The sequence below is a fragment of the Condylura cristata genome, unplaced genomic scaffold, assembly GCF_000260355.1.
Source record: "Condylura cristata isolate star-nosed mole 26May11 unplaced genomic scaffold, ConCri1.0 scaffold00029, whole genome shotgun sequence".
Classification (NCBI taxonomy): Eukaryota; Metazoa; Chordata; class Mammalia; order Eulipotyphla; family Talpidae; genus Condylura; species Condylura cristata.
The window spans coordinates 2,088,633-2,103,390 of NW_004567130.1; the positions used below are offsets into that span (position 1 = coordinate 2,088,633).

The following is a 14,758-nucleotide window of genomic DNA, read 5'->3' on the forward strand; positions in this document are numbered from 1 at the left end:
AGAATGAGCTGAAGTTCCCCAGCAAGAAGAAATCCCACCCGTGGCAGTGACTTCCGCTCCTGTTCTCTGTTAGGTCCCCTGGCTTGGCGCTGCCAGCCATGCCCATGGGGCCGTCAGATGGCCCCTTGCAGTCACCCCCTTGGCAGCTGCTCCTCTTGGCCCCTCTTCTCAGGTTCGACCCTGACTGATCCAAGGAGAAGTAGGTGAAATGGCGCCTCTTCTTGGGCCTCATCATGCTGAGTGGCTTCGGTGCCTTGACTTACTGATAAATGCAAAATGCACTTGAGTACAGCTTGCCACCACTGGAAGTCCCCTCTCCGCTGCTGTGTGGTGCAGGGACTGAGGCAACAGCTGGCATCTGCATCCTGGCCCCCTTGCCTCGTGTCTCCCCGGGGTTCCTTGGAGAGCTTCTGTCCCTTGCCCTGTGTTCTCTAACCACCTGCGACATTATTGTGCAGTTAGTATTCTATTGGTGGGTTTTTTTTTTATAATATAATAGTTTATTTTTACATCATTTTGTACTTTTTTTTCATCTCAATTGTAATCCCCATGGGTTTCCATCACCAAGTCACCTGTGTGCCATTACCATAGTCCAATGCACTTCCCTCCCCCGTTTTTGATCCCATTCCCCACTACACCCCGCAAAATGTCTCTGGTATATGGTTGTTCATTATTCTTGTTATCTCCTTGCCTGGTCCATTATACTCCTGCTATGAGTGAAACCATCTGGTATTTTTCTTTCTCTTTCTGGCTTATCTCACTAAGCATGATCTTTTCCAGCTCCATCCAAGTTGCTGCAAAAGACATGTGTTTCTTTTTTTTTTTTGGTTGCTGAGTAATATTCCATTGTATATATGTACCACATCGTTTTAATCCAGTCATCTACTTTTGGGCATTTGGGCTGCTTCCATGTTTTTCCAATTGTAAATAAAGCACAATAAACATGGGGGTGCAGGTATCTTTTTATCACTGTTTTTGTATCTTTTGGGTGGATACCTAGGAGTGGGATTGCTGGGTCGTAGGGTATTGGTGGGTTTTTTATCGTCAGCGTTCACAGGCAAACTTTAAAAGCAACCCTGGAAAGCCAGCTTTAGGAGGAGGCATCCAGGAGGGGGGTATGGAGTGGAGCAGGGTGGGGGACACTGTGGAGGAGGATTGTGGGTACTTGGTGGTGGGGTGCTGTGGGGAGGCCCCTGGGGGTGACCATGGAGGAGAGTTCCTGAGGGGTGAGAGCACTGTGGTAGAGCCCCTGGGGTAGAGAGCTTCTGTGGGGAGGGAGACATGGGGGGATCTCCTTGGGGTGAGAGCCTTGGTGGGGAGACTGTAGGGGTAGAACCCTTAAGGGGGAGCATCTAGGGGGGTCTTGGGGGTTGAGCCACTACTTCCAAAACACTAATGAGATAAAGCAATGGTATTTCAATAAAAAACTTATCAAAAAATATTGGTGACCATTCCCCATCTATTTATCATTTTGTTTACTATTTTTTCCTTCCTGCATCTCTGTTCCTCCACCTGGGATCACTCTTCTGCATTTAAGTAGTGTCTGCTATGGAAGTGGCACCAGTTTTTATCGATATGAAAATGTCTTTTCCCCTTTCTGTTCGGGGAGAGTATTTTCCCTGGTAATAGAAACCCACGTTGGCAGTTATTTTCTTTCAGTGCTTGAATGTACCATTATATTGTCTCTGGCTTACACTGTATGGAGAAGGGACTGTCAGTCTAACTAGGTTTTACTTTCAGGGTAATTGTTCTTTCTGTGGCTGCTTTTTAAAAACAAAAATTTCCTTGTGGTATAATTTAGATACAATAAATCACACTCACTTGAAATATACATTTTGATAACTTTTGACAAGTTTGTTCAACTGACTGATCAGTGCTGTGAATGTGATACATCCCATCACCATGGCAACTACAGGTTTGCTTGTGTGGCATCCTTACCCCCCTTCCCAGGCAACCCCTACTTTCCACCTCCATAGATGAGATTGGCTCTTTGTAGGAAAAGATGTGTCTGGTCACTGTTGGCCAACAAAATATTTTGAGATTCACCAGTGACTTTGGGTCCCCCCTTCCCTGCTGTATTTGCCACACATAGGTATTGTTACCTATGTACCCACTCATGGACCTTATATTGTTTCTAGTTTCTTAAAGTTATCAAGCATCCACCAACATTGACCTACAAGCATCTGTGTGACCTTATGTTCATATCTCCTGTGTTAAATACTTGGAAGTGAGACCACTGGGTGATATGCTGAGTGTATGTTTCATTTTATAGGAAAATCCCAAATTTTTTTCAGAGCGATTGTACCACTTTATGTTCCTTGCAGAGTATAGGAGAGTTTCGGTTGCTCCTCGCCCGTCCTGGTCAACATGTAGTGTAGTCAGTCTTTCATCCAGTCACTCTACTGAGTACAGGAATGTCTCCTGGTTTTACTTACATTTCCCTAATATTATGAGCAATATATTCCTTGTGCTTATTTGGCATTTATATATGTTTTCATAAGATGTCTGCTCAAAGCTTTTGTTCATTAAAAATGTCGGGTTTTCTAATTAAGTTGTAGGAGTTGTTTTTATATTCTAGCTACTAGCCTTTTATGAGATACATATTTTGAAAACATTTTCCCCTGGTTATGTCTCCCCTTTGTATTTCCTGACGAATACCTTTTGAAGAACAGACACTTTCCATTTTGATGAACTACAGTTTATCAATTTTAAATTTTATGGTTCATGATCTTTGCATTCTATTAATTTTCATGCTATCTCAAGCCACAAAGATTTTGCGATGCACTTTGCTTAGGAGTTTCATAATTTTCATACTTCTATTTGTAATTCATCAGAGCTTATTTTTGTATAGAGTGTGAGATCAGAGTTGAACTTTTCTCATTTTTTCTTTCCTTTTATTCACTTTTCTCCATTTCTCCCTTCTTCCACGCTTCCCTCTCTTTTTTCTTCCATTTCATCTGTACATCTCTTCCTTTCTTTTTCTTTTAAAAGACATTTTCCCATCACATTTGTTAAAAATATTCTTCTCCCCTTGAAGTACCTGGATGTCTTTGCTGAACATCAGTCAACTATATATTTCAAAATCTGTTTCAGGATTTCTCTGTTTTGTTCCACATAGCTATATGTCTATTTATTTACATTATCTTGATTATTTTGAAAGTAGGTTGTGTAAGTACTTGCTTTCATCTTCTATTTCACAGTTGTTCTGCTATTCTAAGTCTTGAATTTAAGCGTAGTTTTGGAATCAGTTTACCAGTTTCTATACAGTTGAGATTACATTGAGTATATAGATAGATCTGGGGGAGAATGAGCATATATTTTAATAATATTAAGTATTGTCATCCATGAATATGTAATATGTACCAATTTATTTAGGTCTTTAAACTTTTTGTTCAACAGTGTTTTATAGTTTTTAGTGTACCTATATTATAAATAATTTCCTGAAATCATCTTTATTTTTTGGTTTTGATGCTATTGCAGGTGGTAGTCTTATTTAACTTTGTATGTTGCTGCTATAGTGGACTTTACTAATTTCATTTAATAGCACTAACAATGTTTTTTGAGGTTGATCTCTTAGAACTTTTTCTAAAAAATAATATAATAGTTTATTTTTACATATTTTTGTGCATTTTCCCAAGATTGCTTAGAACTTTTTACGTAGATGACTATTGACCACGTGAGCTGCTAATATAGAAAGTTGCCTTCTTTTTAAATCTAGGTACCTATTCTTATATTCCTTACCTTAATTTCCGAATTTTAGTAAAATTTTATATGGAAGTGGTGGCCATGTACAATCTTGCTTTCCTGATCTGTGGAGAAAACAGTTACTCTCATACCATTTAACAGAACAGTGAATTTATTTAATAGAATGGTTAGTTATAGCTTAAGTTATTGTTTGTGGATGTTTATAAATGAGGATGTTTTCTTCTGAAATGATAAAACAAACAGGATGAAACCTTTCTGTAAATGATTTCTGAATAAACTGTGAACACATTTAAAAAGCAAGCATTGGGTTACTTGAGAACCCCAGCAGGGCAGTCCCCTGTGGGCCCACTTTGAGTCTCTTGTTTCAAATAGCCATGCTTTGACAATTCTTACTGCCTGTCTCCTCATGTGTCTGGTTATTTTTTGTTATCTACCAGACATTGTGGTTTCAAAAGTGTTGGGGAAACTTTTTGCATCCTTAGGTGAAGTCACCTTTGTCCAGAGGGCTGTGTATTTGCTTTTGCAGGTAGGTGGTTGGGGCACTAGACTTTTCAGGGCACCTGGGAAAACTCTGGTCCCCTTTACACACATGAGAGACTGGCGTTAACCTGAAACACAGCTGGGCTGCAGAGTGATTTTGGTTCACTCTCATTCCTATGTAACCCTGGGGGCTCACAAACTCTGTTTGTGTGTGTGTGTGTGTGTGTGTGTGTGTGTGAGAGAGAGAGAGAGAGAGAGAGAGAGAGAGAGAGAGAGACAGAGAGAGAGAGAGACAGACAGACAGAAAGACAGAGAGACAGAGAGACTCACCAGCTTCCTTAACTGTCCCCTTGGATGGGACAGATGCCTATAGAGCAAACGAGGGCTCCAGTCCAGGCTCACCCCTCCAGGCCCTGCCTTTTCTTGAATTTGCTGCCAGTTCTCTTCCACTTTCTTATTGCTCTCATGCCTCCAGGAACCATCCTTATGTTTGACCAACTTTTCTTGTGTCTTCAGTAGGAGAGCTGGTGAAGTTACCCAGTGATCAGTACTGGAAGTGAGGATCTCCCAGATTGATTTTTCTTTACATTTCAATATACTTGACATATAGCGCTGTAATAGTTTGCATTCGGTAGTTGTGATATAGTAATATTTTTATAATATTTGATGTTTGATGCACTGGGAAATGCTCACCACTGTCCATCTAGTTACCTTGCATGCCCAGAGTTACAATAAAATTATTTCTCTTGTAATAAGAACTTTCAATATCCCTTCTCTAGAAACTCTCAACTATACAACATGATATGAGCAACTATAGTCACTGATCTGGAACTTTTTTAAAATAATATACTAGTTGATTTTTACATCATTTTCTGCCCTTTTCCATCTCAGTTGCAAACCCTGTGGGCTTCCCTTCCCAAGTCACCCTGTGCCATCACCACAGCCCAGTGCACTTCCCTCCCCCCGCTGTTTTTGATCCCACTCCCCACTCCACCCCACAAAATGTCTCTGGTAGATAACTGTTCATTATTCTTATTATTTTCTCCCCTGGTCCTTTACACTCCTGCTATAGGTGAAACCATCTGGTATTTTTCCTTTTTTAGAGCTGGAACTTTTTGATCTTATAAATGGAAGCTTGTGCCTTTGACCCCTGCACACTTTTGCCCACTCCAGCCTTTGCCTATGGCACCACCAGGCTATTTGCTGCCCATGTGCTTGGCTTTTCTCCTTTTTAGATTCTACATGTGGAACTTGTGTCTTTGTTGGCTCATCTCCTTCAGCCACACTCTCAAGGCCCAGCCACGCTGCAGCAGGCTTTCTCTTTAGAAGGCCGCTGACATCCCAGTGTGCACACCTGTACATCCCCTTTGTCCACTCATCCACTGTGAGCCCTCGGCTGTTTCCGTGTCTTGACTCTTGTGAACAAGGTGACAGTGAAGTGAGGGTGAGGACAGCTTCAGCCCGATTCTTTTAGCTGCCACCAGAGTGGTAGTGGGGACATACCACATCTCACCTATCATTCTGGCTGTGATGGGCATTTGATCTGCTCAGACTGGCACTGTCTCATCTGCCCATGTCTCCTAGGGAGTGTGTGCAGTACTTTTCCAGAATGGAGAGCAGACATGAGTCATAGGCTGGCATGGTTTGGGTTTTCTGCAGCAGCTGGTTATTTTCCAGACTAACTGCCCTGGTCTGCACTCGCCACGGCCGCGGCCATAGCCATGCATTCTCCTTTCCTGCGTGCTCTCAGGACAGAAGCACTAAGTCTTTGAAGTGTAGTCAGTTTCTGGTGACAACAGGGCTTGCTAGGGCCAGATCTCAGCTTGTTTCTGACTCTGTTAGGTTTCTTTCTCCTCCACATGTACCTGATTCCATTCTCATTCGTCTCCCTCCTGGCTTACTCTGCTCAGCATCAGGGCCTCCAGCCTGGGTGGGGTCTGGCTGCCGCCTCCCTCAGTGCTCTCTGCTCGGCCACAGCTCTGCTCTGTCCCCTTGCCTTGGCGTGAGGACTTGTCTGCCACCTTCACATCTTTTGTGGCCCTCTGAATGTGATGCCACCATCGCCACAGTTTGGGACTTTTAAGAGCTTTGACTTGAAAGTAAATGATTCCTGGAAACTGGGGTGTGGATGGAACTGGCAGGAACTCTCTATCATGGCCATTTCCCAGGCATGCCAGGCTGGGCTTCAGACTGTTCAGAGGCCACCAGGAACAGCCCTGGAGATGTGGACAAGACATCCCAGAGTATTTTCTGGTTCTGTCATATTTCCTATCACTAGCACCTCCAAATGCACATTAGCTTCTTAAATTCTGCCAGTTTGTGGGACAGGTGACTGTCCCCCAAGCCAGAGAGTACAGGAACACTGCTTGGTGCACCTTCTGCTGGTCTGTGCCGGGGCCAGTCACACCACCACTGGACCATCCCTGGCTGGCCAGGCATGGACTGGGGGGCAGGGGACAGGGCTGGCAGGCAGAAGTCAGTGTTGTCCTGACTGGCTTTCTGCATCTGTGCCTGCATACACACATCCCAGAGTGTGCGAGGGGCTTCTAAGTAGGACTGACCAGAACTGAGACTTTGGGGCTCAGGATTCCACCTGCCTAGGCTGACCAGGCCCTATTCTGACCCAGGTTTCAGTTTCTCAGAAACAGAAAGCAAAGGCATCGGTATTGTCCGACCGCTAGGGGGAGCTGCATCTGGTTTTGAGCTGGCATCTAAGGCAAAATCAATACCACAAGATGGGGATACTCCCTCCCGGCCTCTGCCAGGTCCCCAGCCTGAGTTTGTTCATGGCAGTGGCTGTGCAGAAGCCAGCTGAGGAGGGCTCTTTGCAGAACCTCTAGGAAAAGCTTTAAATTACTGATGAGGCTGCACTGACCACTAGCCCTGGCTTTCAAGGCCGAGGGAGGGCCTACTATGACTCGTGTGCATGTCACGGTGTGCATGCATGCGTGTGGGAGTGCACGCACATTGCATGTGTGGGTGTGAGTGTCGTGCATGTGTGATGTGTGTATGTGAGTGCCACATGCATGTACTAGTGTGTGTGGCTGTGAGTGTGCCATGCATGTGTAGTGTGTGCACGCGAGCGTGTGTGCTCACAAGTGCTGCACACGCGTGGGTGTGCATGCGTGTTGCATGTGTGGGTGCGAGTGTGCCAAGCATGTGTGATGCGTGCGTGTTGAGTGTGTGTGCTCACAAGTGCTGTACCCATGTGGGTGTGCTTACATGTTGCACGTGTGATTGTGAGTGTGCCATGCATGTGTGGTGTGTGCACGCGAGTGTGTGGTCCCAAATGCTGTACACGTGCGGGTGTGCATGTGTGTTGCATGTGTGGTTGTGAGTGTGCCAAGCATGTGTGGCGTGCACCCCGAGTGTGTGTGTGTGCTCACAAGTGCTGTACACATGTGGGTGAGTTTGTGTGTCGCACGTGTGGTTGCGAGTGTGCCATGCATGTGCACACCGAGTGTGTGTGTGCTCACAAGTGCTGTACATGTGTGGGTGCGTGTGTATGTTGCATGTGTGGGTGTGAGTGTCCCGTGCTCGTGTGGTGTGTGCTTGTGAGTGCGCACGTGTGCAGCGTCCCCACCTGAAGGATAGGGCAGCCCTCGAGGGGGCCCTCCCTCAGCTTGGAAAGCCCACACTGGGGTTGGCAAGGCCTGATCAGTAATTGAAAGCCTTTCACGGAGCTTGCAAAGATAAAGCTGTGATAGCAAACATCTTGCTTGGAGCTTAAAAGAGAAAACATTACTGTCATCCAGAAACCTGCTTATTTATTTCTTAGGAAAACATTTATAAATATAGCTTTAAAGAGGTAGAAGCCATTCCATTCCATTCTGGGTGCTCTCGTTAAACTTCCCAAGGCGTTGACTTCGCATCCCGTCCTTCCCTATTTCCCTGGCCGTTTTTCTCTTTAAGTGGCTAGGGTATCTTCTTTGATGCCGATTTTCAATCACGATAGAAAACTGTGAAACATCTCTGGGTTAAGAAGTGAAATTTTAAATGCTATGTGCTGATTCTTTTTCCCCCCTCTGTGAAGTTAATAAGAGAACTTTAAATGTGGAACTTAAAATGGGTCTACACTGAATTGGACTCATTAAAAGCTTGAAATACACCTCACCGTCCAAGGCCCTCCAGCCATTTGAACAGAAGGTGCTCTATGTATTAAAAGAAGAAATAAGCAGTTTGAGTTTAATAGAATGCAACAAACAACCATTGATGGTTCAAGGGAGCTCTGGAGGGCTTCCTAATTGGGGTGGGGGAGGGAGGACACTGCACATTTCAGGAGTGGGGACAATGGGGTGAAGGGAATTGAAGGGGTGGAAGGAGGAGAACAAAGACCCCACTAGGGGGAGAGGCGGGGGAGGGGGAGAAGAAAGTTGAGAACCATAAAATACAAGTGGTAAATGCTCTCCTGGGAACTGAGGGGCTTAGTTCAGAGTCAAGAGCAGATGCTGACAAGGATAAAGCCCGTCACTTAGGGACGGTGGTGGGAATCACAGCTTGTACTTCGCCACTAAAGTAAATCACATTTGAAACCCTGCCCAGCATGGGTGGGCCCTGAGGACGCAAATGGGACTGAGAGAAATTTGCAAGGCTGTGTTGGTGCCTGGAGGTTTGAATAAGAAAAAGTACCCATCAAAGAAAGGAAGTGTGAGGGGCCTTTGGGGAGGAGGGGGGTCTTTATCCTCCCTCAACTGCTTTCTGCCTTTCCTGAAAGGCTAGCAGACCAGACACCCCTGCTAGCCTCCTCCCAAGCAGATGTGTCCAGGCTGTGGGCCCCCTGCAACTTGGTGGAGCTCAGCCTCTTTGGGGTGGGGAGCCATTTTGAGGCCAGTGAGCTGCGAGTGGACGTCAGGAGTGCCCCTTCCATGCCAGAGCGTTAACTTAGAGCGGCGGAACTTCCTGTAGCGCTCCTCAGGGCCACTGGACCTGGAGTGAAATGACCAGCAGCGGCCCTGGGGCCTGCAGGCGTGTGTGGCCAAAAGCCACAGTTTGCTGACTGTGGAGTGGAGCAGCCGGCAGGACACATCACTAGAGCAACCAACTTTTGTTTTTTAAATTTGTATTTATTTTTAAAAATTGTGTTGCTTTTCATTGAGGTAGTGGTGGGTGTCCACACTCCACGGATTTAGGGGTGGGGCTTGTCTCACACCCACCGACAGAGCACCCACTGCCCTCCACCTTCGAACCCCAGCTCCCACTCCTCCTCTGATAGAAACCGGCTGGTTTTTTTTACGTCACTTGCACCCAGTTTTGTGGGGTTTCTCGCCACCTGGCTGCTGGAAGGTGAGCCCGAGCCGCCGATGTGTGATGATGGACGGTTCGCCCTGTACTTACTGACCTCAGCGTGTGCTCCCAGCCCACATTTCTGAGGCCCCAAAAGCCTTAGTAGAGCTTAGAGGCTCCATGGTTGCGGTGCGGGCAGGGTTGCGAGAGCCTGAGGGTCTGCGGGTGGGCGTGCAGCCTGGCCAGCCCCTGTGGTCAGCTATGGTCAGCTCGGAGGGCACAGGGCAGGAAGGCTTGGATTTGTTCTAACCTTGGCCCTGCCCGCCTCCTGCCCCTGCCCCCTCCCCCTTCTGGCCCCACCGCCCACCACCCACCGCCTGCGTCAGTTGCCCTCTTCCCGGTTCCCCCACAATTCTCTGTGCCCCTCCAGGAAAGGATCGCTGCTATTCACTTACATTCCCCGCCCTAGCTGGCACAGGACAGGGCTGCAGAAATTCCTGTGGACTGTCGATTTTGTATCTGAACTTCCTGAATTTTATTTATAATGGCTGTAGCGATATCTGTGACTTGCAATTTCACCTAAAAATCTCCCATCTCTCTCAGCTAGGAACCTCGGGAAGCTAGGCCCATTTCTGTTAGGACGATTGCCTTTGCCCCCTTCCCTCCCCGCTCCAGGGCCTGCTCCCATAGCTGGGTCTGGCTACTGTCCTTGGCTGGGCCTGCCTCCATGGGCCTTCTCAAGGTCACACGACCCAGGGGACTTTGATGCTCTCTCTCACTTGATCATAAGCTGCATGTCCAGCAAGTGACCAGAGGCTAAGACTGGATGACAGCTGGGAAGTGGTCTCAGCTCTGCTGTCCTCTTGGGGTTCTTGGGATCCCCCCACTGGCTTTTCCTCTGGATTTTGCTTGGCTTGAGTGTTTTCTTTGAAACTTGTATTATCACAAGTTCTACCGTTTTGCAATCAAATGGGGGGAACTGACCTCCTGTGTTCCAGCTGGGTCTGCCTCGGGGTCCACGCCCTTCATTAGCCAACACAGCTGCCTCTGGCCACTCTCTGCATGGCCACCCTTGGGGTAGGACCCTGCAGTGGGTGGGCACATGAAGGAAGCCCACAGCTCCTGCCCTCGTGTTTGAGCCCAAGGGGAGAAACGGTGGCCACCCACTGGGAGGTGAGGTCCAGAAAGCAGGTAGTTGGTTTCACTGTGGAGAGAGTGTTACAAAGGATGGGGAAGCTGCCTGGGGTGAGCAGGCTCTCAAAGAGCAGGGCTGGCAGCTGAGCATCCTGGGACAGAGGGACGGGCAGCACAGAGGCCTCAGGTGTGCACAACCCAGGTGAGCACGTTGCAGAGGCCTCAGGCATGCATGACCCAGGTGAGCACGCTGCAGAGGCATCTGCTGTTTGTACATGCAGCAGAAGGGAGCTGCAGGATTGGGGCCTCAGTGGGCAGGTGGGGACGAGGTGAGCCGTGCATCCTGGTGCGAGCACCATCCGCTTTGTGTGCTGGTCCGAGGGATCAGCCAGAGTTGGGGGCCTCTGGCTGACCCCGCGCGACAGTGAGCAGTGGGGAGCTGGCCACCAGGAGAGGTTTCAGACTTGCCTAGAGGAAGAGGAGTGTGGAGTCTTGACTGGCCAATGAACCTGGGTCTGGGGGATGGATTCCTGCAGGAGCTGAGAAGGAGCAGGAAGCGGAGGAGGTCCTAGTCTGGGAACAGCACCGTCAACAGCTCCCATTTAGAAGGTCAAGCTGATGCTAGTTGTACAAAAGTGAGGCTGAAACCAGCTGATCTTGTCCCTCTGGGGTCCTCTCTGCCGGGAGCCGGTCACCAGGTGACCTGGGAGGTAGGGGAGGGCCCTGAGCATGGTGCTGTCCCTCGACTGGGGCTGGAATGGCCAGTGTCCACCCATGGATAGCCAGGCCGCTTTCCTCTTCAGCTATTTTTGGGGGGCATGGGGAGGTAGAAAGTAGGCATGATGCCCCACTTCCTCAACAAAGCCAGCTGATCCCCACCTCTGGTGTGGGTGTCGAGGGGCTGGGGGCCAGGTGGCTTCAGTTCTCCCCATCGCCCCTCCGCCTCCCCAGCGCCAGCCCTGGCGTGGATTTCCAGACCAGACTGAGGCAGTATCAGCCCAGTGCTGGAATTAGCAATCAGCCTGGAGGGCATGGGGTAATTATTTATTTTGCTAAATAACAGACACGCTCTGGCTTAATTACGCTCGTTTTGCTGTGCAAAAGAATTGTGGTATTTCCATGTCACTGTGTCTCATTAATGAGACTTTGCTCACTTTTATTGGCGACACACTGCAGTGCCCTTTGGTTTGAAATGATTTTCTAATTTTCTAATGTCACTTATGAAAGAAGATCTTTTCCAAACTATCTTTGGAGGGAAAATAATTGTATTTTGGAAAAGCTTGCTGGTTAATGTCTTGCTGGGTTTTGGGACTTGACTGTGGGAAGAGAGATCATCCTTGCCACCTTTGAGGGTCTCTAAATCATCAGTGTTGAAGTTGATGGAACCCTATGAACTGGGGGTCTGGCTGGAGCCCACTGGCCACCAGGAGCCCTGCTGTGCTCGGGTCCTGCTGGCCAGCCTGGGCGGAGAACTGGCACGCCACAGCCCATTCTCTCATGTCAAGGAAGGGAGCTTCTTCTGCTCAGGTATCCCTGGGGCCCCTGCATGTCAGGACCATGTGGGTGCAGGGACACAGGAGGTGGGGGCTCCTTTACCAGGGGCTGGCATCCTGTGGGAAACACAGATGCAAGCCCCTACATGAATAGACAGGAGGTCTCTGAGGTCCAGACTATTGTCCTCCCAGTGGAGGCACTTGGGAGTGGGGGAGGGGCATGAGAGGAATCCTCTTTGGGGATGGTGGCCAGGAGCAGGGCCCCAGGGAGTGTGAACCTGGAAAGCATAATGAAGAAAAAGAGCTGGATATGCCCATTTTGGAGAAAAACTTTCCAGAGGAAGCAAAGAGCCAGGGTGGGTGTGGGGGAGGGGAGGGCTAGGAAAGGGGGAGAAAGACCCTTTAGGCCAAGCAGCTGTCAAGGCAGGGAGTTGGTGCAGCAGGTGGCCTCTGCTGTGCTTCTTCCTGGGCAGCCTTGGCTCCAGGGCCTCCCTGTCCTGGGTCTGTGTCTTGGCTTTGCAGGGGCCTGGCTTTCACCTGAAACGCCTCACTTTTTCCTAAGTGCGCGGCCCCTTCCCCTTGGCCCTGGGTTGCAGGGACTATGTCTCGGCCGGCCGGGGGGAGGCCAGCCTGGGTCTCTCCCTCTCATCCTGCGGCTCCCTGCGGTTTATGGCCAGCCTAGGTAGGACGAGTGTCTTGGAGAGGAGCAGGACCTGCTTCTGCAGAGGTCTCCTTCAAGTTCCTTTGCTCCCGATGACCAGAAATGGCCTGAACGGTCACGCAGTCTTTGTCATAATGTTCTTGTTACTACCAGTAAGTTCTGATGGTGGAAGGTGCGGGCTCTCCTAACTAGTCTTGATAGTTTTCTATGGATGCTGTGGACTAGGAGAACAGGTGGCTACTTAGTTATTCAGGCTTCAGCAGGTGAGGTGCAGGCTCTGCTAATGGGGTGTTCCTCGTGCTTGTCTGGCTGCCTGGGGTCAGCCACGAGCTGCTCAGTGACCGTGTCCTTGATGTCACCTTTTGAGTTTGGGGTTCTTGGGTTTCACTCTGGGAAAGGTTTCCCCAGAGCTCCCCTTTCAGCGGCACACGGCGAGATTCTTCACAAGACAGAGACTCAGTTATTTTTAAAGAAGAAGTTTATTAGAAAGAGACGGGAGAGGGGAAGACACTTGGTTAGGTGCAAGTGGGCAGGAAGAGCTGCCCCGGAAGGGACAGATTTGCAGGGAGAAAGGCCTGTGTGGTTGCAGGCAGTCAGTCTTAGGAAGAGGCCTCCCCTGAGGGAGGTCAGCACAAAGAAGTCACGCATGGTACAGGTCACGGGCAGGCAGGAGGCTGCTGCTTTGCTGAGGGAGAGTGGGTGGAAAGAAGCACCTGTATGGGCATAGGTGGGCAGTGGAGAGGCTGCCCAGTGCTGGTGGAGAGACTGCCCTGATATAGACAGCTTCGCTTTGGGGGTTGGGGGTCACTCCTTGTGAGCCCAGGCTTGTTGACTTTGAATAGAATCTGAGAGGTCGGAGATTCCCTAGTGAGCTTCATCTCCATCTCCATGTCCTTGCCTTTACCTGGGCACCAGGCATCCTGGCTTTGGTGCCCTGATGTTATGGCTGTGCCAACTGCTGCATTGGCCCCTTCTACCCATCCCTTGGTGGGACTCAGTCTTGTGATGCCTCTCCTGCATTCTTTCCTCCATCATCCTGTTCTGCACATGTCGCTGCTCTGCAGAGGAGCTTCCCGGGGAATCCTGGGAATCCTGGGGACCACCCTGGGTCTCACGCTCGTGGGTGCAGCCCCGGGTCCCGGGCAGGAGGTCCTGTGCCAGGGGCTCTGTGGGCATTGGCCTCAAGGCTCCCACCTGCTGCAGAGGTGGTGTGCAGAGGGCTCCTTGGTGCTCCGGGAAGGGCGGCTGGAGAGGTTTAGTGGCTTGTGCAAGTCCCACTGGGCGAAGGGCTGGGAAGGAGTCCTGTCTCCGCCCAGAGCTCACCCTCTGAACCCCGCCCCACTATCCCCCCAGCTTCAGGGCTCCCAGCCTAGGGGCCACCAAGGGTGGCCTGGAGGGCTGGCTGGCATTTCAGAATGAAGGACGCTTCTACCACCCTGGCCCACGTTCTGAGCAATGAAGAGACTCAGGACAGCCCTGCCATTTCCATGTTCTGGATCTTTCTAGCAAATGGATCCGTGTCATGGGGGCCTTGTGTGCTGGGGGTTGGCACGCAGCCCGTCTGGGCTGCATGGCGCTCTGGTGGGTGCCAGCTGGTGGACACGTGGCTGTTGTGAGGAACCTCAGCCCGCACCTCTGTCCATGTCGCTGTCTGACCTGGGGGAATCGGTACTGGGAACAATGACCGGGTCTGGGGGTAGCCGGTGTTTCACTTTGGAGGAAATGCCAAACGGTATCCAGACTGATTTTCGAAAACAGCACTCACAACCCAGACTTCATCCTGGCTTGGATGTGGCCAGGAGTCTTCTGGGAAGCTGGCCCATGCCCCCGGCGGCCCCCACAGCATGGGGTCACAGAAGGGAGGCCCCCAGAACCCTCCCCAGCTGCAGTTGCTGGGAGGGACACTCGAAGAGGTGTCAGGCCTGCTCAGCTTCACGGGTTCCCGCTCAGCACTTGCCCAGGGGCTGCAGTGCAGCAGGGATCCCCGCGGTGGCCAGTGCAGCAGGGATCCCCGCAGTGGTCAGTGCAGCAGGGATCCCCGCGGTGGCCAGTGCAGCAGGGA

General features: G+C 49.9%; 1 protein-coding gene across 1 annotated transcript in view; it reads left to right on the plus strand.

Annotated features, from left to right (window-relative positions):
• The window catches only part of TMEM132B (transmembrane protein 132B), an 88,313-nt gene that overhangs the window by 17,046 nt on the left and 56,509 nt on the right, over positions 1 to 14,758 (plus strand). The gene's annotated exons all lie outside the window — the stretch shown is intronic.